The sequence below is a fragment of the Eriocheir sinensis genome, chromosome 17 (genome assembly GCF_024679095.1).
Source record: "Eriocheir sinensis breed Jianghai 21 chromosome 17, ASM2467909v1, whole genome shotgun sequence".
NCBI lineage: Eukaryota > Metazoa > Arthropoda > Malacostraca > Decapoda > Varunidae > Eriocheir > Eriocheir sinensis.
This window is the reverse complement of record NC_066525.1, coordinates 8,117,689-8,143,701: the sequence shown is the minus strand read 5'-3', so window position 1 is coordinate 8,143,701 and position 26,013 is coordinate 8,117,689. Positions and strand designations below refer to the sequence as shown.

At 47.0% G+C, this 26,013-nt stretch overlaps 1 protein-coding gene across 3 annotated transcripts in view; it reads left to right on the top strand.

Annotated features, from left to right (window-relative positions):
- LOC126999897 (uncharacterized) overlaps positions 1-26,013 on the top strand; it is a 171,449-nt gene that overhangs the window by 81,596 nt on the left and 63,840 nt on the right. For all 3 annotated transcript variants that reach the window (XM_050863024.1, XM_050863026.1, XM_050863023.1), the window contains exon 3: positions 7,840-7,889. The gene's annotated coding sequence lies outside the window, so the exon portion shown is untranslated. The remainder of the gene's footprint in view (positions 1-7,839; positions 7,890-26,013) is intronic.

Here is a 26,013-nt window from a genome sequence, read left to right as displayed (position 1 = left end):
ACCCTTCTGTCTTCTGCGTTCGAGGCGCTGACTATCTGTTACTCTCCTTGTCTTTAGTCTTTGTGTCATAGTTCATGCTTTTATCTTCCCGTTTTCACCCTCAGACTTTCTCATTGCGTTTCATTCTGATGTGTTTTAGAAGCCTTCTCCTATTGGCTGTTCACCTGTTTCTCCTCCTGCACGTGTTTTTATATTCTTTTGTAGCACTGTCCATGTTTTTGCTATCCTATTCTTTACCCACTGACTCTATCTATCTAGTGCGTCCCACCTTCGTGTCACCATGATTTGAGGTGTGCTACGAGTCCCTTCCTATTTTATTGTCTACCTGTGTCTCTACTCGCACGTGTCTTTGTATCAGTGACCATGTTTTTGTTGTCTTTTCTCACCTTGCTCTCCATCTCATGCACTCCGCCCTCAAGTATCTAGACTTTGAGGTGAGCTTGGGTCCCTTTCTTCTTTGCTGTCTACCTGTTACTCTGGCTGTCGTTATATTCTCAGTGACATGTTTTTATCTTCCTTTTTTACCCTTTCGGCGCTCTATCCCGTGCTCTCCACCCTTGTGTCACCAGTATTTGAGGTGAGTTACAAGTCCTCTCCCTATTGGCTACCTCCTGCTTCTCTTCCATCACGTGCCTTTGTATTTTTTTGTATCAGTGACCATGTTTTTGCTGTCTTTTCTCACCTTGCTCTCCATCTCATGTACTCCACCCTCGAGTATCTAGATCTTGAGGTGAGCTTGGGTCCCTTTCTTCTTTGCTGTCTACCTGTTACTCTGGCTGTCGTTATATTCAGTTTCGTGTTTTTATCTTCCTTTTTTACCCCTCTGGCCCTCTATCCTGTTCTCTTCATCTTTGTGTCACCAGTATTTGAGGTGTGTTACAAGTCCTCTCCCTATTGGCTCCCTCCTGCTTCTCTTCCATCACGTGCCTTTGTATTCTTTTGCATTACTGACCATGTTTTTATCTTCCTTTTTTACCCTTTCGGCGCTCTACCCCGTGCTCTTCACCCTTGTGTCACCAGTATTTGAGGTGAGTTACAAGTCCTCTCCCTTTTGGCTCCCTCCTGCTTCTCTTCCATCACGTGCCTTTGTATTCTTTTGCATTACTGACCATGTTTTTATCTTCCTTTTTTACCCTTTCGGCGCTCTACCCCGTGCTCTTCACCCTTGTGTCACCAGTATTTGAGGTGAGTTACAAGTCCTCTCCCTTTTGGCTACCTCCTGCTTCTCTTCCATCACGCGCCTTTGTATTAATTTGTATCAGTGACCATGTTTTTACCTTCCTTTAACATCCACTGGTTTCGTATCTATCTCAAGCGCTCCACCCGCGTGTCTATAGCATTCTGATGTGTGATACAACTCTCTTCATGATTGACTGTCTGGGTGTTAATCTATCTGTCTTTATATTCACTGTAGCTCTGCCCATATTTTTGTTGCCTTATTTTCCTCCTTGGGTTTCTGTCTAGGCCGCTCCACCTTCGTGTCTTTAGAGTCTGAGGTGTTCATGACTCCCTCTCTACTTGGCTGTTACTCTGTGTCTCTGTCTGTCTTTATATTCATTGTGTTACCTTCCATGTTTTTGCTATCCCTTTATTTTCACGCTGGCTATCGATCGCGTGCGCTCCACCCTTGTGTCTATAGCATGAGGGGTGATACAAGTCCTCCCCTATTCGCTGTGTCTCTGCCTGCACGTGTCTCTGTATCAATGACCATGTTTTTGCTGTCTTTTTTTCCTCTCTGACTATCTGTCTAGTACGCTCCACCCTCTTGTCACCGGCGTTCTGAGGTGTTACAAGTCCTCCCCTGTTGGCTGTGTCTCTGTATCAATGACCATGTTTTTGCTGTCCTTTTTTTCCTCTCTGACTATCTATCTAGTACGCCCCACCCTCGTGTCACCGGCGCTCTGAGGTGTTACAAGTCCCTTCACTATTGACTCTACCTGTTTCTACCTGTCTTTTATTCATTGTGTTACTGTCCATGTTTTTGTTGTCCTTTTTTTACCTCTGGACTATCTATCTAATGCGGTCCGCCCTCATGTCACCGGCGTTCTGTGGGCGTTACAAGTCCTCCGCCTTCCACAATGGTCCATTAGACGCGTGGCCCTGGACGCTGATCGAGTCTTTGTCTGAGGGCTCGTAAGAATCAGCGCTCGTCTCTTTATTGTCGCCTTTGGGTATAATTATTATTGCTTTTGCGTTTAGCTCCATGCGTGGCGCTCTTTATTTTTATGCGTTTGTGTGCGTGCGTGTGTATGTGTGTGTTGTGTTTTGTTTGAGTTGTTTTATTGCTGGTTTTGGTTTATGGTGATTGTGTGTGAGTAGCCTTTCACCACCATCACCACCGCCATCACCATCACCAGGAGTGTCATCACCACCATTGTTACCACCACCATCACCACCGCCATCACCATCACCAGGAGTGTCATCACCACCATCACCACCACCATCACCACCGCCATCTTTTCATATTCCCTCTTTGATTTTCCTTGACCGTTCTCTGCTTTTCTTTTTCCCATTAATTCTTATCTTTGTGGTTTTTATCTCTTGTATTCACCTTCATCTCGTTCCCTCCATCTACCATTAGTTATCTCTTTCTCTTCCCCCTTTGTGCACCATTGATTAGATAGTTAGTGTAGCTTGTCACAAACAGCCTCGTAAGGACCATCAGGTTTGCTGTTGTTTGTTCTTCCTTTGTGTTCCTCCTCCTCCTCCTCCCCCTCCTCTTCTTATTCCACTTCATTTGCTTTTTCTTCATCCCTTTTTTTATTCTTATCTATTTTTCCTTTTTTTCCTACCTCAAGTCGTTCAACTTTATTTTCTCTCTCTCTCTCTCTCTCTCTCTCTCTCTCTCTCTCTCTCTCTCTCTCTCTCTCTCTCTCTCTCTCTCTCTCTCTCTCTCTCTCTCTCTCTCTCTCTCTCTCTCTCTCTCTCTCTCTCTCTCTCTCTCTCTCTCTCTCTCTCTCTCTCTCTCTCTCTCTCTCTCTCTCTCTCTCTCTCTCTCTCTCTCTCTCTCTCTCTCTCTCCTCACATTTCTTCTCTCTTTTCCACTTCTTCACTTCCATTTCCTCTCCTTTTTTCTTCTTCTCTTTTGGTCGTCTTTCCTCTATTCTCTTTTTGCTAATTTTCGCTCCTCATTCCTCTCTTCTATCTCTTCTTTCTCTAACCTTCCTCTGTTATCCTTTTCTCTCTCTTCGTATTCTGCTTCTTCTCATCCTTTTACTTCTTTTCCCTATCTCCTCCTCTAGTTCCTCTTTATCCCTCCTCTTCTCATATATCTTCGTTCCCTAACCTTCCTTTTCTTGCTCCTTCTTCCTCCTTTCTTTCGTCACTTCTCTTAGTCCTTTTTGCCTGTCTTCACCCGTACTCATCCACCTCACCGTTCCTCTTTTTTTCCACCTTATTTTCCGTCGTTCTTAAACTTCCTAACAGAGATCATCAACCCCTGCTTCTTACTTTTCCTCCCTCACCTTCTCTTCGTCCTCTGCCTTCGTCCTCTAACCTTCTACTCTCTCTTCTCTCCCTCTCTTCTTAGCCTTCGTCCCCCTTTCAGAAAAACCACGTCCACTTCTACTTTTTTCCTCTTATATCTTTTCTTCTTTTGCCTTCGTCCTCTCTCTTCCCTTTACCTGTCTTCCCCTTCCCAACAGAACACTCTCTATATATATTCTCTCCCTCTCTTCTTTGCCTTCGTCCCTCTTTCAGAAAAAAACACGTCTACTTTTACTTCTTCCTCTCCTCTTTTACCTTTTGTGCTTCTTTTGCCTTCGTCTTCTCTATTCTCTTTGCCTTCCTTCCCCTTCCTAACAGAACACATCATTAAGAGCTGAGGCGCCTCGGGATACCCCTGTTCAGGCTGCTCTTCCTCCTCCTCCTCCTCCTCCTTCTACTTCCTCCTCCTCCCTTCTTCCTTCTTCCTCCGTGTTCATTAGTGCATTGACGTGTTGTTCTGCTTGATCGTGAGGTATTTTTATTTTTTTTCTTCTCCCCCTCACTATCTCTCGATCTCTCTCTTTTTTTTTTTCTCTCTCTCTCTCTCTCTGAAGACTTGCAGTACATTAAGTTGATGTGGTTGAGATTCTTGGTTGCGGGTTTGCGTTTTTTTTTTCTCTTTCTTTCTATATTTTTTTCGTTCTTGTTTTCTTTGTGCATTTTCTTTCATATAATATTTTTCTTGAACTCATACTCTTTATTTATTTTACTCTGCCATTCTTTTCTTTCTTGTTTTCTTGTTTTTTCTTCCTGTTCGTCATCTGTTCTTTCCTTTCTCTTTCTCCTCTTCATTTTTCTGACCTTGTCTTATCTTATCTTATCTTTTGTGTGTGTGTGTGTGTGTGTGTGTGTGAGAGAGAGAGAGTAATCAACAATGTTACCAATTTTATCAGCATGCAAAAGTCCGCTGTCTCACTTTTACTCTCTCTCTCTCTCTCTCTCTCTCTCTCTCTCTCTCTCTCTCTCTCTCTCTCTCTCTCTCTCTCTCTCTCTCTCTCTCTCTCTCTCTCTCTCTATCTATCTATCTATCTATCTAAACACACACACGCACACACACTAGGGAAAGGTCACGTATTATGATGTATGTATACCTTCAGACTGGCTCCATTCTTATGTCTTTATTATATGTTTGTTTTTCTCTCCACCACCGCACCCGATCCTCCTCCTCCACCCGCTCCTCCTCCTCCTCCTTCTCTTTCATCACTTCTTCCTCTTTGACTTCGCATAGTTATTCTTTTCTCTTGCATATCCTGATCCATCCAACACTATTTCCTCCTTTTCTTCCTGTTCCTGTTCCTTCTTTTCATTTTCTCGTCTTCTTTCTTCCTCCTTTCTTCATCCTTCTCTTTCTCCTTTTCTCCTTCTTCTTCCCCTTCGTCCAAATTGTACTTCTCATTCTTCCTCTTCCTCCTTCCTTCCTGCTCCTTCTTTTCTTTTTCTCGTCTTCTTTCTTCCCCTGCTGCTCCTCCTCCTTCTCCTTTTTATCCTTCTTCTTACCCTTCGTCCTTTTGTACTTCTCCTCCTTCCTCCTCCTTCCTTTCTGCTCCTCTTCTTTTTCTCGTCTTCTTTCTTACCCTTTTGCTCCTCCTCCTCCTCCTCTTTTTCTCCTTCTTTCCCTTCGTTCTTTTGTACTTCTCATTCTTCCTCCTCCTCCTCCTCCTCCTCCTGCTCCTGCTCTTCTCCTCCTCTTCCATCTCCCTGCTCGCCCCTTCTCTTTGCTTTCTCTGTAACAGCATATCTATTTTTCTTTGCCCGCTCTTTTCTCTTCTTTGTCTTCCTCGTCTTTGTATAGCTTGCGTAATTACTTATTCTCGTGAACACATTACACGGCACTAAAAATTTCCCTCAATGTATTTCCTGCAGGATTTTTATTATTCTCTCTCTCTCTCTCTCTCTCTCTCTCTCTCTCTCTCTCTCTCTCTCTCTCTCTCTCTCTCTCTCTCTCTCTCTCTCTCTCTCTCTCTCTCTCTCTCTCTCTCTCTCTCTCTCTCTCATTTTTTCTCTGGTTTGTGCAATTATTGTTGTTGGTGAGATTGAGTTTTTTTATTTATATTTGTTGTTGATTTGCTTTTTTTCTGTTTTGAACTTCGTGTGGGAGTGGGGGGAAGGGGAGGGGATAGCTGTGTGTGTGTGTGTGTGTGTGTGTGTGTGTGTGTGCGCGCGTTAAAGGACATTGAGTCATTTTTCCATGGTACACCTACATACGTTTCTCTCTCTCTCTCTCTCTCTCTCTCTCTCTCTCTCTCTCTCTCTCTCTCTCTCTCTCTCTCTCTCTCTCTCTCTCATTTCTTCTCTTATCTTATTTTCCTGTCTCAATCTTCTTTTTTTCTTCATTTTATCTTTCTTTTTCTTATCTTTTCTAGTTTCTAATATTTTATCTCTCTACTTATCTATTTATCTATCTATCTATCTATCTATCTATCTATCTATCTATCTATCTATCTATCTATCCACGCCGTTCATACACTGAAAATCGGATATGTGTGTGTGTTGGGAAGTAATTGCGCACAGAAGGGTAACTAAAGGAATAGAAAGAAAATATTCAGTTGGGTTCGCGTGGAAACATTTAACTTAATGCGACGCGAGTGAAGGAAAAAACGTTACACGGTCATTCCACGTGTATATTTAACTTTATGTTCTAATATATCCAAGTGTGTGTGCCCGTGTGTGTGTGTGTGTGTGTGTGTGTGTGTGTGTGTGTGTGTGTGTGTGTGTGTGTGTGTGTGTGTGTGTGTGTGACCTTCCTGCACACCCACACACTTCCTCCCTATGTCCCTTACTCTCTCTTTCTTCTCTCTTTTCCCTCTCCCTTTCATCTTTTCTTCCCTTCTTTGCTCTTTCACTCCGTCTTTCTTTTTTTTCGATTTCCATTCCTTCATCCCTTCTTCGCTTGTTTCCTCTGTCAATGTTTTCCTCTCTTTCTTCTTTCCTGTCTTCCTCCCACTTTCATTTTCCATCTTCCCTTCCTCATTCTTGCCTCCACTCTCCCTTTCCTTTTCTTTCTCTTCTCTTTCTTTACTCTCTCCCTGCATTCTTCCCTCCCTCTATCTCTTGTCTGTCTTTCAATCACCCACCATTACTTGTTTTCTCTTCCTCTATCTATCTAGCAATCTATTTATCTGTCTTTGCTTCTTATTTTTGTTTTTCTTGTCTTTTATTCCTCTCCTTCTCCATTCCCCTCTACCCCCTCCTTCTGCCCTTCGCGCCTGCCTTCCCTTCCCTTACACCCACGCCCCCCCTCGCCCCGGACCGCCCCGCCCCGCCCCTCCTTCGTGCCCCTCCCTGTCCCACTACGGGGTTTGTGTTTTATCCTAATATTGATACTTTCCTAAAACCATGACCCTTCCTTCCTGCCCTGCGCGTCCTGCCCTACCACTCCCTTCGTGACCTGCCACTCCCTCTATGACCCTTACACTCCTCCAGGTAACACTTCTTCAGGTAACTTCACCCCCTCCCTTCCTCTTCCTCCCATACCTGACGCCCACGTGTGTATGTCCGCGCCCCTCCCTTGTCCATCTTTTACGCTATCTTTTTGTCGTGTCACTACCCTCCCTTCTGCCTTCCCTCCCTTCCTCCCTTCTCCCTCACGATGACCTCATATACTAGCGGTGAATTAGTGGCTCCCGCGATGACCCCTCTCTCTTTCTCTTTCTCCTCTTCTTCACCTTCTTTTTTCTCCTCCTCCTCCTCCTCCTCCTCCTCCTCCTCCTTCTCCTTCTCTTCCTCCCCCTCCTTCTCTTCCTTCCCCTGCTCCTCCTCCTTCTCTGGTGACTTGCTGACTTCTGCCCTGACCTCTCTCTCTCTTTCTCCTCTTTTTTCCCTCCCTCTTTTTTTCGTCTTCCTCCTCCTCCTCCTCCTCCTCCTCCTCGCTATATACCAATAAGTCTGCTTTTGTTTGTTCTTCCTATGTTCTTCCTTCTTGTCCTCCTCATCTTCCTCTTCCTCCTTTTCCGGTGGCTTACTGACTCCAGCGATGACCTCTCCTTCTCTCTTTTCTCCTCCTCCTCCTCCTCCTCCTCCTCCTCCTCCTCCTTCCCAGCGTCTCAGAGGGCACCACAAAGCTAGACGGGCGTTCCCTTCACTTTCACCTCCGCTACCCCATCGTGGTCATTCTGGATGTTACTCTCTCTCTCTCTCTCTCTCTCTCTCTCTCTCTCTCTCTCTCTCTCTCTCTCTCTCTCTCTCTCTCTCTCTCTCTCTCTCTCTCTCTCTCTCTCTCTCTCTCTCTCTCTCTCTCTCTCTCTCTCTCTCTCTCTCTCTCTCTCTCTCTCTCTCTCTCTTCATTTACTCAGGGTAAAGCGAGTCACATAGGCGGTAAAGAGGTTCTGACACTCCCTTTTTTGTCCCCCACAGGTTCTGAGCGCTTTTGGAGGACCTTCTCACCTGCGCGCCCCAGCATACAGGTAAGGTGCCGTGGGTGGGTGTTGGAGTGGGGGGGTGGGGGGGCTGGCTTGTGTAATGGAGAGATGGAGAGTGGGATGGGTCTTGGGTCTTGGGTCTTGGGTCTTTTTTTTTGTGTGGGGGGGGTCTTTTGGGGGGGACTGGGGTGTGGGTGTGTGATGGAGAGAGAGGATGGGTCTTGCGTTTTGGGTTCCTTTTTTGTGTGGTTGTGTGTGTGTGTGTGTGTGTGTGTGTGTGTGTGTGTGTGTGTGTGTGTGTGTCGTTTTTTGAGTGTCTTGTACTTGTGGTTTGGTTCGTGTTCTTGTTCTTCCTTTTCCTCTTGTTCGTATTGTTATGTTTTTCTTGTGTTTGGTTTGTCCACATCTCATTATTTCCTCTGTCATCATCTCTTATCTTCATCTTATCTAATCTCTTTCTCTCAATATGTTTTTCTTATATGTGTTTTTTTTGTATACATCTTATTATTTACTCTGTTCTTTCTTCTTCTCCTCTCTCTTTATCTTTCACTATCTATCTGTCTGTCTATCTGTGTGTGTGTGTGTGTGTGTGTGTGTGTGTGTGTGTGTGTGTGTGTGTGTGTGTGTGTGTGTGTGTGTCCCTTGTCCACAAATCAGGTGACGAAAGCAAATTCCAGAGAGAGCGAGAACCTGAGAGGTCACCGTAATGGAAGTGCTGAGTGGTAGAGGAAGGAATTTGAGGGAGAGAGAGAGACAGAGAAAGAGGAAGAGAAGGAAGACGAAGATTGAAAATGGGAGGAATGCATGACAAGGAAAAAAACAGATAGAGAATTTTATTAGAGATAGAAGCTGAGTCACAACGAGGAATAGATGGCAGAGAAGAAATTAGGGAGAGATAGAGGTAGAGAGAAATGGAGAAAGAGGATTTAGAACGGTAAAGAATAAATGACATCGAAAAGGTTAAGGAGAGAAAGAGGCCGAACAAGACAGAGAAGGAAGATGGCGATAAAGAGAGAGAGGGGAATATGACAACGAAGAAGAAGAGCAAGATAATGAAGACGAGACAAAAAGAAAAGGAAGATAAATATAAAGAATGACGAGGGTTAATTGACAGCGAAGAAAATTAATGTAAGAGAACTAAAAGAATGAGAACGAGACATAGAAGGATGATAACGATAGAAAACGACGAAGAATAAATAACAGTGAGGAATTTAAGGAAAGTAAGAGAGAGAACTAGACAGAGAGAGATTGAAGATTAGAACTGAGGAAGACGAATAAATGGCAGCCAAGAAATACCACTCTGACAAAGAAGGTAATAGACAACAAAGAAGAAAAGAAGAAGAAGGAAATTTGCGAAAGAAGAAGAGTGAAGAGAGAGAGGGCGAGAGAGATAAAAAATGAGATAGAAAAACATGGACGGGAACATAGTGAGAGACGAAAAGAAGAGTGAAGAAAGAGAGAAAGATAAAAACTGAAATAGAAAGACATGGATGGGAAGAAGAGCAAAGGCTGAGGAAGACGAAGTACCAAAGAAGAAAGACAAGAGCAAAGAGACGGACGAAGAAAGATAGGAAGAAGGGAAAGGAGAGAAAGAAAAAAAAGTATGACAAAGGGACTGAAGGAGGGATAGGAGAGGAATAGTTACGAAAAAGGAAGAAAAGAGTAGAGAGCAGCAAAAAGAGAGACAGAAAGACAGACAGAGACAGAGAAAAAAAATAACACAAAGACATTACAGCAAACAAGGAAATAAGAAAGAAGGAACAGGAATAAGGGGAAAGGACTTGAGAGAGAGAGAGAGGCAGTGTGGGAGGAGAAAGGAATAATAATGGAGAGAAAATAAGAAAAAAAGAAGACAAAAGGAGAAAGACGTCGAGGAACAGAGAATGGAGGAAGATGGAATACGTGAGAAGAGACAGACAAGCACAGAGAGAGAGAGAGAGAGAGAGAGACGTAAAATATAAAAAAAAGAACATCAGGCAAAGAGGAAGGAGAAGAGCTAGAGGAGGAAAGGGAATAAAAGAGAAAAAAAAGAGAGAACAGAGAGCAGAGATTAACGGAGATGGAGGAGGAGGAGGAGGAGGACGAGATGAAGATCGCATAAAAACAAGGAATAAAAAGCAAGAAACAAAAGAAAAACTCGCGCAGCAGGAGAAAGAGAGAGAGGGAGAGAGAGACAGATCGAGGCAGATTAAGAGACAGACAGACAGACACGCACACGAGATGCCAAGTAGGGACGAGAGTAGAGTGGAAGAGTAAAGGATGTGGTGTGCATGGGTGGGGAAGTTAAGGAAGGAGAAGGTTGGGGAAGAAAGTAGACACATAGTAGAATAAATAGGAAGTGGGGAAGAAAGGATGGAAAGGAGGATCAAAGATGGGGTTGTGAGTGGGAAGTTCAGTGATGGGGAGTTTGGGGAAGAATGGAGACACGTAGAAGAGTAAGTAGGAGGTGGGGGAGGAAGAAAAGAAGAACCAAGGATGGCGAGTGAGTGGGGAAGTTGAGGGAGGATGAGGTTGAGGATGACAGTCACGCACGAGAGTAAGAAGGAGGGGAAGGAAGGAAGAAAGAAGGAAGGGCGAAGGGTGGGAATGGGGAAGTTAAGGTGAAGTTGAGGTTGAGGAAGAAGGGAGCATAGAGAAAGATAGACAGATAGGAGAGTAAGTCAGTATTGGAGAAGGAAGGAAGGAAGGAAGGAATGACCAAGGGCGGTAGGGGGTTGAGTGGGGAAGCTGAAGTGAGGTTGAGGAAGTAGGGAATCCAACCTCACTTCCCAACCTCACCTCACACCACCCCAACCCAACCCAACCTAACCCACCCCCGATCTTCTGCCCGTCTGACTGTGATTCACTTTCACCTCAGCATATTCCTCCTCTTCCCCACGGACCTGTGACCCCATCCTCCTTTCCTCTCTTCCTCTTTTCCTTCCCTCCTTCCTTCCTTCACTCATCCTTCACGTCCCCTCATCGTTATTCACCTTTCTCTCGACTCCCTTAATTGTTTATCACGATCTCGTTACTCCGCTTCGTCCATGACCTTTTCTGGTGATCGTATGTGCATATATATTACCGCATTTACAAGAAAGAGTGATTTAAAGGGGAAGGAACGGGAGGTGATTTGGAGAGTAGAGAAATAGTACTGGGTCTGGTGTTTGCTTTGTTGATGATAGTTGTAGTTGTAGTAGTAGTAGTAGTAGTAGTAGTAGTAGTAGTAGTAGTAGTAGTAGTTGCTGTTGCTCTTGTTGCAGTTACAATTAGAATGTCATATAATCATCAGCAGTATTGTCAGTGATTTTCTTTTCTTTCTTTTTTCTTTCCAATCCATGTCTTGAACCCATTGAAAAGAAGGCAAAGCAATCAGGCAAGAGACAGTGTTCCCACCACCCCCATGACCCCTTAGGCAAACACACACACACACACACACACACACACACACACACACACACACACACACACACACACACACACACACACACACACACACACACACACACACACACACACACTCCTACCTCCATTACCTGTCAGTGTTGAGGAAGTGACAGGTGTGTTGTGTGCATGGAGGTGCTCGCCAGGTGTGTTCCTTGCCAGGTGTAGTGAGCCCAGGACGTCACCTTTGACCACAGGGAACGGGACTCACGAACACACACACACACACACACACACACACACACACACACACACACACACACACACACACACACACACACACACACACACACACACACACACACACACACAGATGGATAGATAGGTTTATAGACCACTCATTACTATTCAACTCTATATGTTACCCTTGAAAATAATTTATTGTCGGATTATACAGTGTAGCAAGAGTGTTACGTTGCAGTTTTTGTCCATAAAGATAGCCAGCAGATTATATTCAACTGCTGAGTAATGCAAAAAAAAAAAAAAATCTGACACACACACACACACACACACACACACACACACACACACACACACACACACACACACCGAAGAGAAGGGAAGGAAAGGGAAGAGAAATAAGACTGATGTACAAGACAGGACGGGAGAGAGATAAGGAGACAAACAGAGAGGCAGACGGGGTGATGCAGATGGCCCTGTCTGAGCGGGAGGAGGTCGGGAGGTCGGGAAGGGAGAGGCGCGGAGGGCGTGTCAGGGAGCGGGAGGTGCACACAGGTAGGGGCCGGGCAGGTAAAAGTTCCAGGTTACATCATGAACAAAAAAACGTGTGTCAGACGCGCTCATCCCCTTCGCGCGTGACCGCCACCACCGCTGCCGCCGCTCCTGCCGCCTAGAGGAGAGCAAGGCCCCTTCACCCTCGTCGGCCTCGGGAAGGTCGGGGAAGTAGCGGCACGTAAAGTTTAGCGCCACGAATGTAATTTCCGTCCCTTCTCTTCTCCGCGGCGTGAATCATTACGTCCGCAGCCTTGCCAGCAGCCACGGAGTCCCTTGACACGCTCAGACACTAACGAACCTTTCCTGTCAACCTGTTTGGAAAGTGTTCACTCGACTCTTCATATTTTCCCCTTTTCCCCCTCCCCACCCGCAATCCCTCCACCTTAACACACGCTCGACTGTTGATGAACGGTGTAGGCCGTCGGTCAGGGGGTGAATAACAGCCTGGTGGCGCGGCGAGCAGTGAGGAAGATAACCTTTCTCAACAACCTGTTTTGAAAGTACCAATCGACATCCCGTTTTCTTTCTCGCCTCATAACACCTCTCATTTTCATGCGGGAGGACGGAAGGAGAGCCTGCACCTGACGCAGCGGCTCCCCACCTGCCGGCCCTTCAAAGGTCAGAGCGACTGGTCACTCAGCGGCGAGACTGACCCGCTGCCCATTACCCATCACCCGCCCCGCTCCTGGTGTGTGTGTGTGTGTGTGTGTGTGTGTGTGTGTGAGAGAGAGAGAGAGAGAGAGAGAGAGAGAGAGAGAGAGAGAGAGAGAGAGAGAGATTCTTTCTATATTTTTCCAGCTGAAGAATCAAACACTGGGTCCAAACAGCGACTCTACAGTCAGTATATCACTGTCAGACTCCAACAGACAGACGAGGAGAGATGTTTTGAGCCCGTCATCGTGGCTATCGGACAAGCCTCAGAAGCTAAAGTAGAGAGCTACCTAAACATAACTTTGTTTTTTGCGCTTCCATCACTATTATTTGAGCAGTAAATTATCAGTTGCAAGAGAGGGAAAACCACAGCGAACTCTTCCGCGCGGCGACACTTCCTGGTCCCGCGGCTCGCGTGAGGAGCGCTGCGTCGCTGGGCGGGAGGGGGAGTCAGTGCCCGATCCGAGGGTCGCCAAGGTTAATGTTGTTAATCAAGCAGACATGAACTATCGCCTCCCTTATGGAGCTTCTCCGGTCTCTTCGCCACAATAATTAGTTAGTTCCAAAACGGTCTGGTCTTTTATGGAAGAAAAATACTTTCACGTGTTTCAATTTGACAGCACTAAAAAGAAACTGTCTATCTGTGGTTACGGACCCAGCCTTATTCCTGTGCCTCGCCGCCGGCGAATGTGGCAGCAAACCAAACACCTTCCCTCCGCTCACGCCGCCACGCGGTGCATGTAATTCCGAGTCCACGAGTCTGGGCTTTCTATCCTTTATAGTTGTATCTTCCTTGTTGGTATAACTCGTTCCGTGCTGATAGACTCCTCCCTTCTATCGTTTGGATCTCAATCACTACATGATCACTTTGTCCTATGGAACACAGGTGTTTTGAATCTTGAAGCACGTCTGAATTTTGGGTCAGCAATTAATCTAGCTTTGCTGAGGTGTCATTTCTATTTCTTGTCTCTTCTTTGACCCACTGGGTCATTAGTACATTATTCATGGTTATGTTTGATAGTGTGCTGCCCATGAATCTTCACTTTCTCCTGTGTCATACTCTTCCCAGTGGACCTCCTTACAATTAAATTCGCTCATCAAGATTATGTTGTCAGTTTTTCATTACGCCACTGTGATTTCTCTCTCGTCACTGCCTCTGGTTGGTATTTTCATGTTTATTACATCCGCCATTTTCACATTCTCCACATGTATGCCGTTCTTCGTTGCCATCACCACTCCCCCCCCCCCCCCTTTTTTTTTTTGTCTCTATAATCTATGTTACCATCTCCCACCTGGATATTAACATTCTCACTTAACTTGTTCTCCACAGGACACATGATGTCAAGTTCTTTTTCCATTAAGAAATCATTTATTTCCAGCTTCTTCGACATTGAATATCTACGTTAGTATATGCCATTTTCAACCTTTTTATGCTGTCTATTCCGTGTGTGTGTGTGTGTGTGTGTGTGTGTGTGTGTGAGACACCGAGGTGTAGTGGAATGGCACCATTTCCTCGGTGAGGCGGCAGGGCAAGGCACCGGCCCGGCAGTGTGCAGAGCCTGGGTACTCCCGCAGGTTGCCGTCGTGTGTGCCTCCGGAACTGTAGCGTCACGTACTCGGGAGGGGTCACGTTCGGCTGACTTCCCTTCTCCATCAGATCGGCCGAGTCACTCACTCTATCTGATGCACGAGGCCGCGGGATCCACAAGTGAAACAAAAGAGAGAAATCCGCGTGTGGGGTGCCGCGCCCGCCCTCCCCTCCTTTGTGTGGAGCTTCGGGAGGGCGCCTGAAACTCTCTCCCCATTTGCGTGGACGTGAGGTGAGTAGTGGGTGGCGGGCGAAGCTTTTGAGCCGCGGCCGATAAGGAGCCCTGATTGGCGTTTCCCCCTGACGGCCGAGGGACAACAGGCCAGCCAGTAGCCTCACCGCCGCACCTGGAGCTGGTGATCAAGGCTGCAACGCAAGAGGCAGAGGTTGTGTTCCTTTCAGCCTTTCAGAACCTCCTTAACTGATAAAGCCTCGCATATGTTATTTATTATGAGACGTTTCGTTGTTTTAAGGATCGATTTGTAGATTTTTTGTAGTTTAGGGACACAAGACATTTATTTCTACAATACTGAAAGCTGTTAAGGAGCTGAGATGCACCAGTTTATTATACATAAGCAAGGGCGGAGGGCGGCGTGAACCGGCAGCTGCAGGGAACAGGAATGTGCGGCACACGGTCACCCGCTTGTACCCTCCCTCCTTCGCCGTACCCCCACCCCCCTTCGCCTGTCCCACGCCTGCACCCGCTTCTGTCGTGTCTGTACCCGCTTCTTCCTTGTCTGTATCCGGGTCTTCCTCGTATGATCCTGCCTCTCCATATCTTTCCCCTCTTCCTGCGTTTGTATGTAAACCCCTCCGTCGTCTGTACCCTTCTCCTTCGTCTGTACCCCTTCCTTCGTCTGTACCCCTTCCTTCGTCTGTACCCCTTCCTTCGTCTGCATTCTCCTCCTCCGTCTGTACTCATCTCTCCCTCGCTCGCACACTCACCTCTCCCTCATTCACACGTGTACCCATTTTCTTCGTCTGCTTCCGGGTCCCTGTATCATTGTTTCACCCTCTGGCGCCCGCTGCACAATCTCCATATCTGAACTCCTCTTCCTTAGTACCCATCCCATCCCCGCAGCTCCCATTATTCTCCTCGCCCGAACCCCCCGCCAGCCTCTCCTGTACCCATGCACCTCACTCGATAACCGCCTCGCCCTCGCCTCTGGCCTCCTCTTCCTCACCCTTGTTTGTACCCTTAAAGACCCTCCTGGTATCTCCTTGCCGCGTGAAACACCGGCGTTGCCATAAACTGGTGGTGGTAATTGAGCCGGAGAGAAGTGGCTGTGGGTGAGCATGGAGGGGATGGGCAGAACACGATGGGCATAACACGGCCGCTAAGAACCTCTGTGGGGATGAGGACGGTAACTTATGGTGCCTCGTCCGTTGTTATTGTCGCCGGTAGACTCCTGCAGGACGGTGAGAGCGCGTGTCCTCCAGTCATGCATCGCCCGCCTCCTGACCCGCGGAGGAGCGTCAGGCAGTGTGTTGTTCCGGGCCAGCGTCTCCGGGCACCGCGGGGTCGCTCAGGATCAGTACTCAATGCCCGTGATGGCCCGGCCGAAAAACAGCCACGCGCACCCCGGCACACCGCAGCCTCACTCGCTTCCTGGGTGTGTCACTGCGTCGGGGCGAAAAAGGTTGGGAGTCCCGCCGAGGACGTTCACCCTTGGAAGCTAAACACGGGGTGGAGGAGGCGACGCGTCATCCCGGCGAGGAGAACATCTTCCTGCGGCTGTCAGGAGCCCCGCAGCGTCCTCGCCGCACACACCCATAGTGACTTTTTTGCTTACGGTCCTCGCTGAAACAACTGCAGAATAAAAACCATCCGGAAAGAAAGGACCACTCAGGCTAGTGTACGCAAAGGCCTTTCCCTACCCAAACTCTCTCCATTTACACTCCTGTTTATTGTTTGCTTGTCTTGCTTACAATGACCACTTGCAGCTGAAGTGACTTGTCGTAGTAGCAGCCAGTTGTTATGAGAAGCCCAGCGAGCCAAGAGGCCCTCTCCGCCGGTCAGCCCTCGCGGGTACACGAGGCTTCGAGGCACTCTCACCCTGGTTTTTTGGACTGCCCGGTTCCCCACGGCCCGCCGACCTCTCGCATTCTCTACTCCCCTTTCTAGGGCACTCTCGCTTTTCCGTCTAATTTCTCATCTCTACACTTTCACCTCGGACTGTCCTCCCCCTCACGAACACACTTCGTCAATACAGCTTTCTTTCTCGTGTCGGTTCGTCCGCCAAGCAGGACTGGTCCTTTTAGGCGGTGTGATCGCCGCTCGACTCGTTCCCGCGGCAGCACAGAATTAACTTTTATTCCGCTTACCGCTTCGCCACGCCGCTCCTCGTCCTTCTCCCCCGCCAGACCCGGGATGAGCGCCGCGCCCGCGAAAAACTCCCTCCCAATCAGTGAAGTGATAAGTCTGCTCAAATTGACGGCAACTTTTTTTTTACCTAATGTATTCATTGCTTTCGGTTGGGTGACTTTGCGTCTGTACGTGTGTGTGTGTGTGTGTGTGTGTGTGTGTGTGTGTGTGTGTTTGCAATGATGACAAGCTTGGCTTGAGGTTAGGGAAGGTATCCTTAACCTTCGCTTTTTAAATTACCCCTTTCCCTTTTCTTCTCTTGCGCGCGCGCACCCAGGGGCACACACACACACACACACACACACACACACACACACACACACACACACACACACACACACACACACACACACACACACACACACGACAAGGCTTGAAAGGGAAGTGTGACGGATTGAAGACGGATGAGTTGAGTGCATAAGTGGAGGGAAGAAGGAGGAGGCTGGAGGAAGAGGAAGAGGATTGGAGAGAGGGAAAGTGAAACGACCAATGAGGCGTGGAGAGGCAAAAGATAAATTCTGAGGAGGTAAAACGAGACAGAGAACTCATTCTTGGTGGACGTAATGAAGCAGAGTGAGTGAGTAAGCGAACCGTCATAACATAACATAGACGGCAAGGGTAGGAAAATGAGACGTGCGTAACGGGAGGCGCTAAAACAAGGGAGAGAAGATGCGAGGTGGTGTTGGGGTAAGGACGTGCTGAGGCGTTATCTCCTGTGAGGGATGTAAGGTGCGAGAGGGCAGACAGACAGCATGAGGCCTGTTAGCGAAGCGGCGTTATCAGATGTGCTCAAGTACCGACGCTGAATGCCACGTCAGTGTAAAGAGAAAACGAGATGTGGGTGGGAGCGTTGAGAGAGAGAGAGAGAGAGAGAGAGAGAGAGAGAGAGAGAGAGAGAGAGAGAGAGAGAGAGAGAGAGAGAGAGAGAGAGAGAGAGAGAGAGAGAGGTGAAGAAAAACGAAATAAAGGAGAGGTAAAGAGGAAATGACGAAGGGAAAAAAAAGTAAATCTTGGGAAAAAAATGAGAGAGAGAGAGAGAGAGAGAGAGAGAGAGAGAGAGAGAGAGAGAGAGAGAGAGAGAGAGAGAGAGAGAGAGAGAGAGAGAGAGAGAGAGAGAGAGAGAGAGAGAGAGAGAGAGAGAGAGAGAGAGAGAGAGAGAGAGAGAGAGAGAGGAAGTGAAGAAAAGCGAAATAAGGGAGAGGTAAGGAGGGAATGACGAAGGGAAAAAAGGTGAATCTTGGGAAAAAAATTAAAGGGAAAAAGAAATCGAGAGACGTTAAAGAATGAACCCGAAGTGATAAGGGAAACAAGGGCCGGGGAGGGAAAAAATTGAGGAGAGGTCCGGGAAAGGTCAAGAAGAGGGGGAGAAGAAGAAGAGAAGAAGGAGGAGGAGGAGGTGAGTGAAGATGAGGCGGGTGAGGGAGGCTGCGGAGGGGAGATGAGTCTTGGCCGTGAGTCGGGTCACGAGCGAGTAAGGTCAAGAGCCTCCCACACCCTTCATATGACCTTGTGTGACCTCGCGGATGGGCCAGTGACGTAAGGGAGCGCCTAACCGGATGCCCCACCCAGCGAGCGCGGCGGGGAGCACTCAGACTTTGCTTACTACTTATATATTGCTTCCTCTGATCCTACCTCACCGCACCACATGCAGCTTCCTCATACCCACACACAAACACACACATACACACCAACATACAGCTTTCCACTTTCAATACTTACCTGGTGTTCCTCCTTCTCTCACCTCTCCATACCTTACCATACCTCAGCATACTTAGATTTTGCTTCCTTTCTTTGCTCACAACACGCAGCTTCCTCATACCCACACACAAACACACACATACACACCAACATACAGCTTTCCACTTTCAATACATGCCTGGTGTTCCTCCTTCTCTCACCTCTCCATACCTTACCATACCTTCTCATACTTAGATTTTGCTTTCTTTCTTTGCTCACAACACACAGCCTCCTCATACCCACACACAAACACACACACGTACACGTCAACATACAGCTTTCCACTTTCAATACTTACCTGGTGTTCCTCCCCTTCTCACCTCTCCATACCTTACCATACCTTATACTTAGATTTTGCTTTCTTTCTTTGCTCACAACACACAGCCTCTTTATACCTACACACAAGCACAATACATATCACCATAAGGCTTTACCATTCCCAATACTTACATAATGGTCGTACTTTACCTTACCACACCTCGCCATGCCTCCTCTTACTTACATTTTGCTTCATTTCTTTGCTCACAACACAGCCTCCTTATACCTACACGCAAGCACAATACAGATCACCACAACGCTTTACCATTCCCAATACTTACATAATAGTCGTTCCTCACCATACCTCAGCATACTTAGATTTTGCGTCCTTTCTTTGCTCACAATACACAGCCTCTTTATACCTACACACAAGCACAATACATATCACCATAAGGCTTTACCATTCCCAGTACTTACACAATGGTCATACTTACATTTTGCTTCTTATGTTCCCGTCTCCTTACCTCCTCTTACTTACACGCAAACACGCATGCACATCACTACGCCTTCTCACTCTCAATACTCAGGTGATGTTAATTATTTCCTCACCTTACCATACCTCGCCACACCTCAGCATACCATAATCACCAATATACGTCCGACTTCCCACTTGCGATACTTAAAGGGTGTTCCTCTTTTCCTAACCTCACTATCATGATTACTCTTGTTAACCTCTTGCAGTCTCCCTATGTTCTATGTTCTTATGTTCATACTCGCTCACAAACACACACACAGACATACGACTTTCCACTCCCACTACTTACCTGCTGCTCATCCCCTAATCACCATCACACCTTACTGAAACTCCCCATGTTTACTCTTATTATTAACTTATATCTCACTCTGTCTCACCATACCTGCACACAATCACGATATACAACACCATACGACTTCCCTCTCCCTATGTTTACTCGTATTATTAACTTATATCTCACTCTCTCTCACCATACCTGTACACAGTCACGTCTACAACACCATACGACTTCTCTCTTTCAATACTTACGTGATACGCCTCCTCTTCCCGCCTCACCACTCCTCACCGTACCTCCCTCCACCTCATATCCTTCTTCGTTCTTTTGTATTAACACCTGCACCTAAACACACACACTAACACGTACTACATCAGCATAAGCCCCTCCACTTATAATGTGCATGAGCAGGTACATATTAACTGCATCTTACCTCAGCACACTTCACCCTGCCTTCCTCTGTCCTCTTAAACACACCACCTGCTCACATACAAACATACATTGCCCTCCACGTAAGCCAAACACACACACACACACACACACACACACACACACACACACACACACACACACACACACACACACACACACACGTACCGCCATTCTTCCACATACACACTTACTCATATTTACACCGCAGTCTCCATCATAATGTATTCAAACACACACACACACACACACACACACACACACACACACACACACACACACACACATTGCCCATAGATCAAACAGACTTCCATACACACCCTCTACCACCCACACACATACATAACTCTCTCTCTCTCTCTCCGGTTTAATTAGATACACAATTCTTAAATTAATCTGCAAGCAAAGCTGTCACAAGAAAAAAAATGTAAAATTACTGGTACACTAAAGATTAAATGTCAGGAGAGAGAGAGAGAGAGAGAGAGAGAGAGAGAGAGAGAGAGAGAGAGAGAGAGAGAGAGAGAGGGAGAGGGAGAGATGGGAGGGGGGGAGGGAATCGAACACGCGCCCAACAGTAATCTAAGTAACATCATAAACCGGAGATAACTCACACTGACAAGAGCTGTATTTGTACAATTGAATATCACAGACAGAGACAAAAGATTACTACGAATCCACCCCCCTACCCCCCCAATACCCCACTCACACCTTCCTCCTCCTCCTCCTACTCCTCTTCCACTTCCTCCTCCTCCTCCTCCACTACCCGCCACTCCTCCACACGCTCTTTCCACAATTCTTCGTCCACTCCCTCCTTTGTGTCACAGGGAATGTTTACGTTTGTCATGTTTCTTTATCTTCTTGTTCGCGGGAAAAACACAGAGAGCAAGACAAGACGTACTGCTCATAAACCTTCATTCACTCTTTTTACTTTCCCCCACCGACCTCCTGTACTCCTCAATCCTCCTCCGAATCCCGCCGTATTGAATCCAAACCTATTCCGTGGCTCTTCCAGTGTGGTTAGACTCTACTTCAAACAGGAGGCCACCAAAACAAACACGATCCCTTCATCCAGTTTGCTAAAAGGGGACCAGAGGATGCTTATTAGGAGCGCTTCGACAGACGTACGGACAAAAACGGAAGATGGAGAGGCAGGTGATCAAGTAGCTGGAGGAGGAGGAGGAGGAGGAGGAGGAGGAGGAGGAGGAGAAGGGCTGTTGTTGATGCTGCTGGTGCTGTGGTCGTGGTCAGCGGGCAACCCCCTCGACCATCCCAGATTCTTGACCCCTGACTCTCTGGCGGCGGGGGAGAGAAGATGCGGGGAGGTGGGAAGCAATAGAAGAGGGAGAGGGGAGTAATAAAGTAAGGGGAGAGGAAGGAAAAGGTGATTAGGGAAGAGTATACGAGACGAGGAGACGATAAAACGAAGGAAAGGGAAAGTAAATGAGAGGAGTAGAAAATAAAGAGGAAAGTAATGAAGGAATTGGAGATAGGAGGAAGAAGGATGCTGAGAGAAGTGTAGACGATAAAAAGCTGGAAGAGAAGAAGAAAGAGAAAAGAGGAGGAAAAGGGAAGTAGGAAATAATGAGAAAGAGAGGAACAGGCATAAAAGAATGAGAGTTGAGAAAAATTAGAAGTAGTAAATTAGGAGATAGAAGATGAGAAAATGGAAGGAGCGCAACAAAAAATAAGAAAATAATACAGAAAAAAAAGACAGAAATGTTAGAGATGAGAAGAAGACAAGCAAACTGAAGAATAAAGTGAAGTGTGAGGAGAAAATATGAAGAGACTAGACAAAGGAAAATGGAGGAGAAGGAGAGAGAAAAAAAGGAACAAAGAAAAGAAGAAAATACGGAGGGGGAGAGAGAGAAAAAAAAACGTGCAGATAAATATAGAAGGAGAAAAAGCAAGAAATACCGAACGATGAAGAGAGAGAGAGAGAGAGAGAGAGAGAGAGAGAGAGAGAGAGAGAGAGAGAGAGAGAGAGAGAGAGAGAGAGAGAGAGAGAGAGAGAGAGAGAGAGAGAGAGAGAGAGAGAGAGAGAGAGAGAGAGAGAGAGAGAGAGAGAGAGAGAGAGAGAGAGAGAAGATTGGTATGCAGGGGTGTAAGCAAGCAGATGACGGAGGAAAGGAAGAGGAAGAAGGAGAATAAAAATGGAAATGAAGGACTTAGGAAAATAATGAAAAAGCAAAGAAAGGAAAAAGATTGCAGCGAGTATGTTGAAGGACCTCATTGTCATCCTTTGAACTTCCTCCTCCTCCTCCTCCTCCTCCTCCTCCTCCTCTCCTTTAACTACCCTCCTCCTTCTTCTTCTTCTTCTTACTCTCGTTTTTGCTTCCTCATCACCAGCTTCTCCTCCTTCTCATTCCTGTACGTCTTCTTCTTCTTATTGTTTTCTTCTTCCTCATCGTCTTTCTGTTCCATTTTCTCCTCCTTTCCGTCTTCTGATTCTGATTATTTTATTTTTCTTCTTCCTCACCCTCCTCTTCCTCTTCCAACTCCACCTCCTGCTCCTCTTTCTCTAACTCTTCTTCCCCCTCCTCCTCCTCCTCCAACTCTTCTTTCTCCTCCTCCTCCTCCTCCTCTTCCTTCTTAATTCCTTCCCCCAAGATGGATGGTGGCTGGTAATCTGGTTGTGAGGTTAATGGTGGTGATGGTGGTGGTACTGGTGGTGGTGGTGGTAGTGATGGCAGCGATAACACCTTCAGTAACGACATGACGAAGGTGACGCTGAGGACAACGAGAAGGATACGAGGACGTTCCTGAAGGAGGCGCTGACGAAGGGGATGTAGAACTGACTCCTCTGCTGTAAAAAAAAAAAAATAAAAAAAAAAACAGACTGGTGAAGGTCGCAGGTGGAATAATGGTGGAGTAGGTGGAGGAAAGGCATGAAGAAGTGGACGAGGTGATGGTGTTGGAGGAGGAGAAGTGGTATAAATCAATTGTAGTGGAGGTGGAGGAGGAGGAAAAGGCATGGAAAAGTGGACGAGGCGGTGGTGGAGGTGGTGGAGGTGAAGAAGCAATATAAATCAGTGTTAGTGGAAGATGCATGAGGTGGAGGAGGTGGAGACTGTGATGGAGATGCATTAGAATAAGAGATAGGTGGAGGTGATGGTGGCGGTGGTGGTAGTGGGATGTGCATGTGAAAGAGGAGGAGGTAGAGATTCTGATGATGGAGTGGACTAGAGGTGGAGTGGAGAGGGTAGGGTGTGACATGAGTTTGTAAGAGTCAGACAGATGGAGGAGGGGGATGTGATGTGGAGGTAATGTGGATGAAAAGGTGGAAGAGGAGGAGGAGGTGGAGATTCTGATGATGAAGTGGACTAGAGGTGGATTGGAGAGGGTAGAGTGTGACATGAGTTTGTAAGAGTCAGACAGATGGAGGAGGATGTGATATGGAGGCAATGTGGATGAAGAGGAGGAGGAGGAGGATATCGTGTGGAGGAAGTGGCAGAAGTGTGGATGAAAAAGGATGGAATGGAGAAGGTGGAGATGGAGGTAATGGTGTGGAAGGGAGGAGCGTGTGGAGGGAGTGAGAGGAGGAGGTGTGGAGGTGGAGGAAGTAGTGGAGATGGCGAGGCGAGACCAGACTGACGATCAAGTTGGAGATGACCGTCTGGAGAAGAGGAGGAGGAGGAGGTGGAGGAGGTGGAGGTGGAGGTAACCTTACCGAGGGGGAGAGAATGCTACTTCTGCTTGTTCCTCCATTCCCTCCTTCCCTCCCTCCCTCTCTACGTGTCCCTCAATCTCAACTCTACCTCCCCTCCTCTCTCTTCTCCCCACACGCCTCCCCAGCCCCGAAGATGAGGGAAGTGAAGGCAAAGAAGAAGTGGAGGAGGAGAAAGAAATGATGATGATGAGAGTAGCGTGTCACACTCTCTCTCTCTCTCTCTCCATTGTTTCACCCACATTTAATCACCCATGAATATATATTTTAATTACACTCAGTACCTTTTTCGTCCCTTCATTCCTGCATCTAATAATCTCATCATCATCATCATCATCATCATCAGGGTCGAGGTCGTTGGAGTCGTGGAGGTCGTCGTCGTCTTCGTCGTGTGTTGGATGTCGTCCAGGTTTTCACGGATCCGCGCCACCTCTGCTCCTTTTTGTATCGTCTTGGCGAGCTTAACATTCTCGCTCGTGCACACAATGGCGACGCCGGTGTGAAGGCATGAGGAGGGCGTGTGGTGTGTGTGGCGGAGGGGCGAAGGGGAGGGAGAGGGAGGGAGAGAGATGTACCTTGTGTGTGGTGGTGTGGTGTGTGTGGCTGAGGGGCGAAGGAGATTGAGAGGAGAGAGAGAGAGAGAGAGAGAGAGAGAGAGAGAGAGAGAGAGAGAGAGAGAGAGAGAGAGAGAGAGAGAGAGAGAGAGAGAGAGAGAGAGAGAGAGAGAGAGAGAGAGAGTGTGAGTGTGTGTGTGATGTGTGATTTAATTTAGGTGTGAAGGGAAGAAAAAGAGAAGGTAGGAGTACATAGTGACACCGTATTATATTCTAAGAGGCGATGGTTATAATTGCAACATATGTTTATTGGGTTTTGGGGTTGTATGGTTATTGGGATGGTGTCTTTCTATAGTGGTGATGTAATGGGAAAAGGAGAAAGGGGGTCTGGACGAGGTGTGGGGAGTAATAAATGGTGATTCCCTCTTAGTGGTGATGGTGATGATGATTATAGCAGTGGTGAAGTACAGGGGATGAAGTGGTGATGGTGATGATGATGATTATAGCAGTGGTGAAGTACAGGGGGTGAAGTGGTGTCTTAAAGTAGTGGTGATGGTGATGGTGGTGATTATAGCAGTGGTGAAGTACAGGGGTTGAAGTGGTGTCTTAAAGTAGTGGTGATGGTGCTGGTGGTGATTATAGCAGTGGTGAAGTACAGGGGTTGAAGTGGTGTCTTAAAGTAGTGGTGATGGTGATGATGGTGGTGATTATAGCAGTGGTGAAGTACAGGGGTTGAAGTGGTGTCTTAAAGTAGTGGTGATGGTGATGATGGTGAGTACAGCAGTGGTGAAGTAAGGGAAAAGGAGTGAAGTGGTGTCTTAAAGTAGTGGTGATGGTGATGGTCGTGATTATAGCAGTGGTGAAGTAAGGAAAAGGGGGTGAAGTGGTGTCTTAAAGAAGTGGTGATGGTGATGGTCGTGATTATAGCAGTGGTGAAGTAAGGAAAAGGGGTTGAAGTGGTGTCTTAAAATAGTGGTGATGGTGATGATGGTGAGTACAGCAGTGATGAAGTAAGGAAAAGGGGGTGAAGTGGTGTCTTAAAGTAGTGGTGATGGTGATGGTGGTGATTATAGTAGTGGTGAAGTGGCGTCTTAAAGTAGTGGTGATGGTGATGATGGTGATTATAGCAGTGGTGAAGTAAAGAAAAGGGGGTGAAGTGGCGTCTTAAAGTAGTGGTGATGGTGATGGTGGTGATTATAGCAGTGGTGGAGTAAGGAAAAGGGGGTGAAGTGGTGTCTTAAAGTAGTGGTGATGGTGATGGTGATGGTGATTATAGCAGTGGTGAAGTAAGGAGAAGGGGGTGAAGTGGTGTCTTAAAGTAGTGGTGATGGTGATGGTGATGGTGATTATAGCAGTGGTGGAGTAAGGAAAAGGGGGTGAAGTGGTGTCTTAAAGTAGTGGTGATGGTGATGGTGGTGATTATAGCAGTGGTGGAGTAAGGAAAAGGGGGTGAAGTGGTGTCTTAAAGTAGTGGTGATGGTGATGGTGGTGATTATAGCAGTGGTGGAGTAAGGAAAAGGGGGTGAAGTGGTGTCTTTAAGTAGTGGTGATGGTGATGGTGATTATAGCAGTGGTGGAGTAAGGAAAAGGGGGTGAAGTGGTGTCTTTAAGTAGTGGTGATGGTGATGGTGGTGATTATAGCAGTGGTGAAGTAAGGGAAAGGGGGTGAAGTGGTGTCCTAAAGTAGTGGTGATGATGGTGGTGATTATAGCAGTGGTGAAGTAAGGAAAAGGGGGTGAAGTGGTGTCCTAAAGTAGTGGTGATGATGGTGGTGATTATAGCAGAGGTGAAGTAAGGGAAAGGGGGTGAAGTGGTGTCTCAAAGTAGTGGTGATGGTGATGGTCGTGATTATAGCAGTGGTGAAGTGGTGTCTTAAAGTAGTGGTGATGATGGTGGTGATTATAGCAGTGGTGAAGTAAGGAAAAGGGGGTGGAGTGGCGTCTTAAAGTAGTGGTG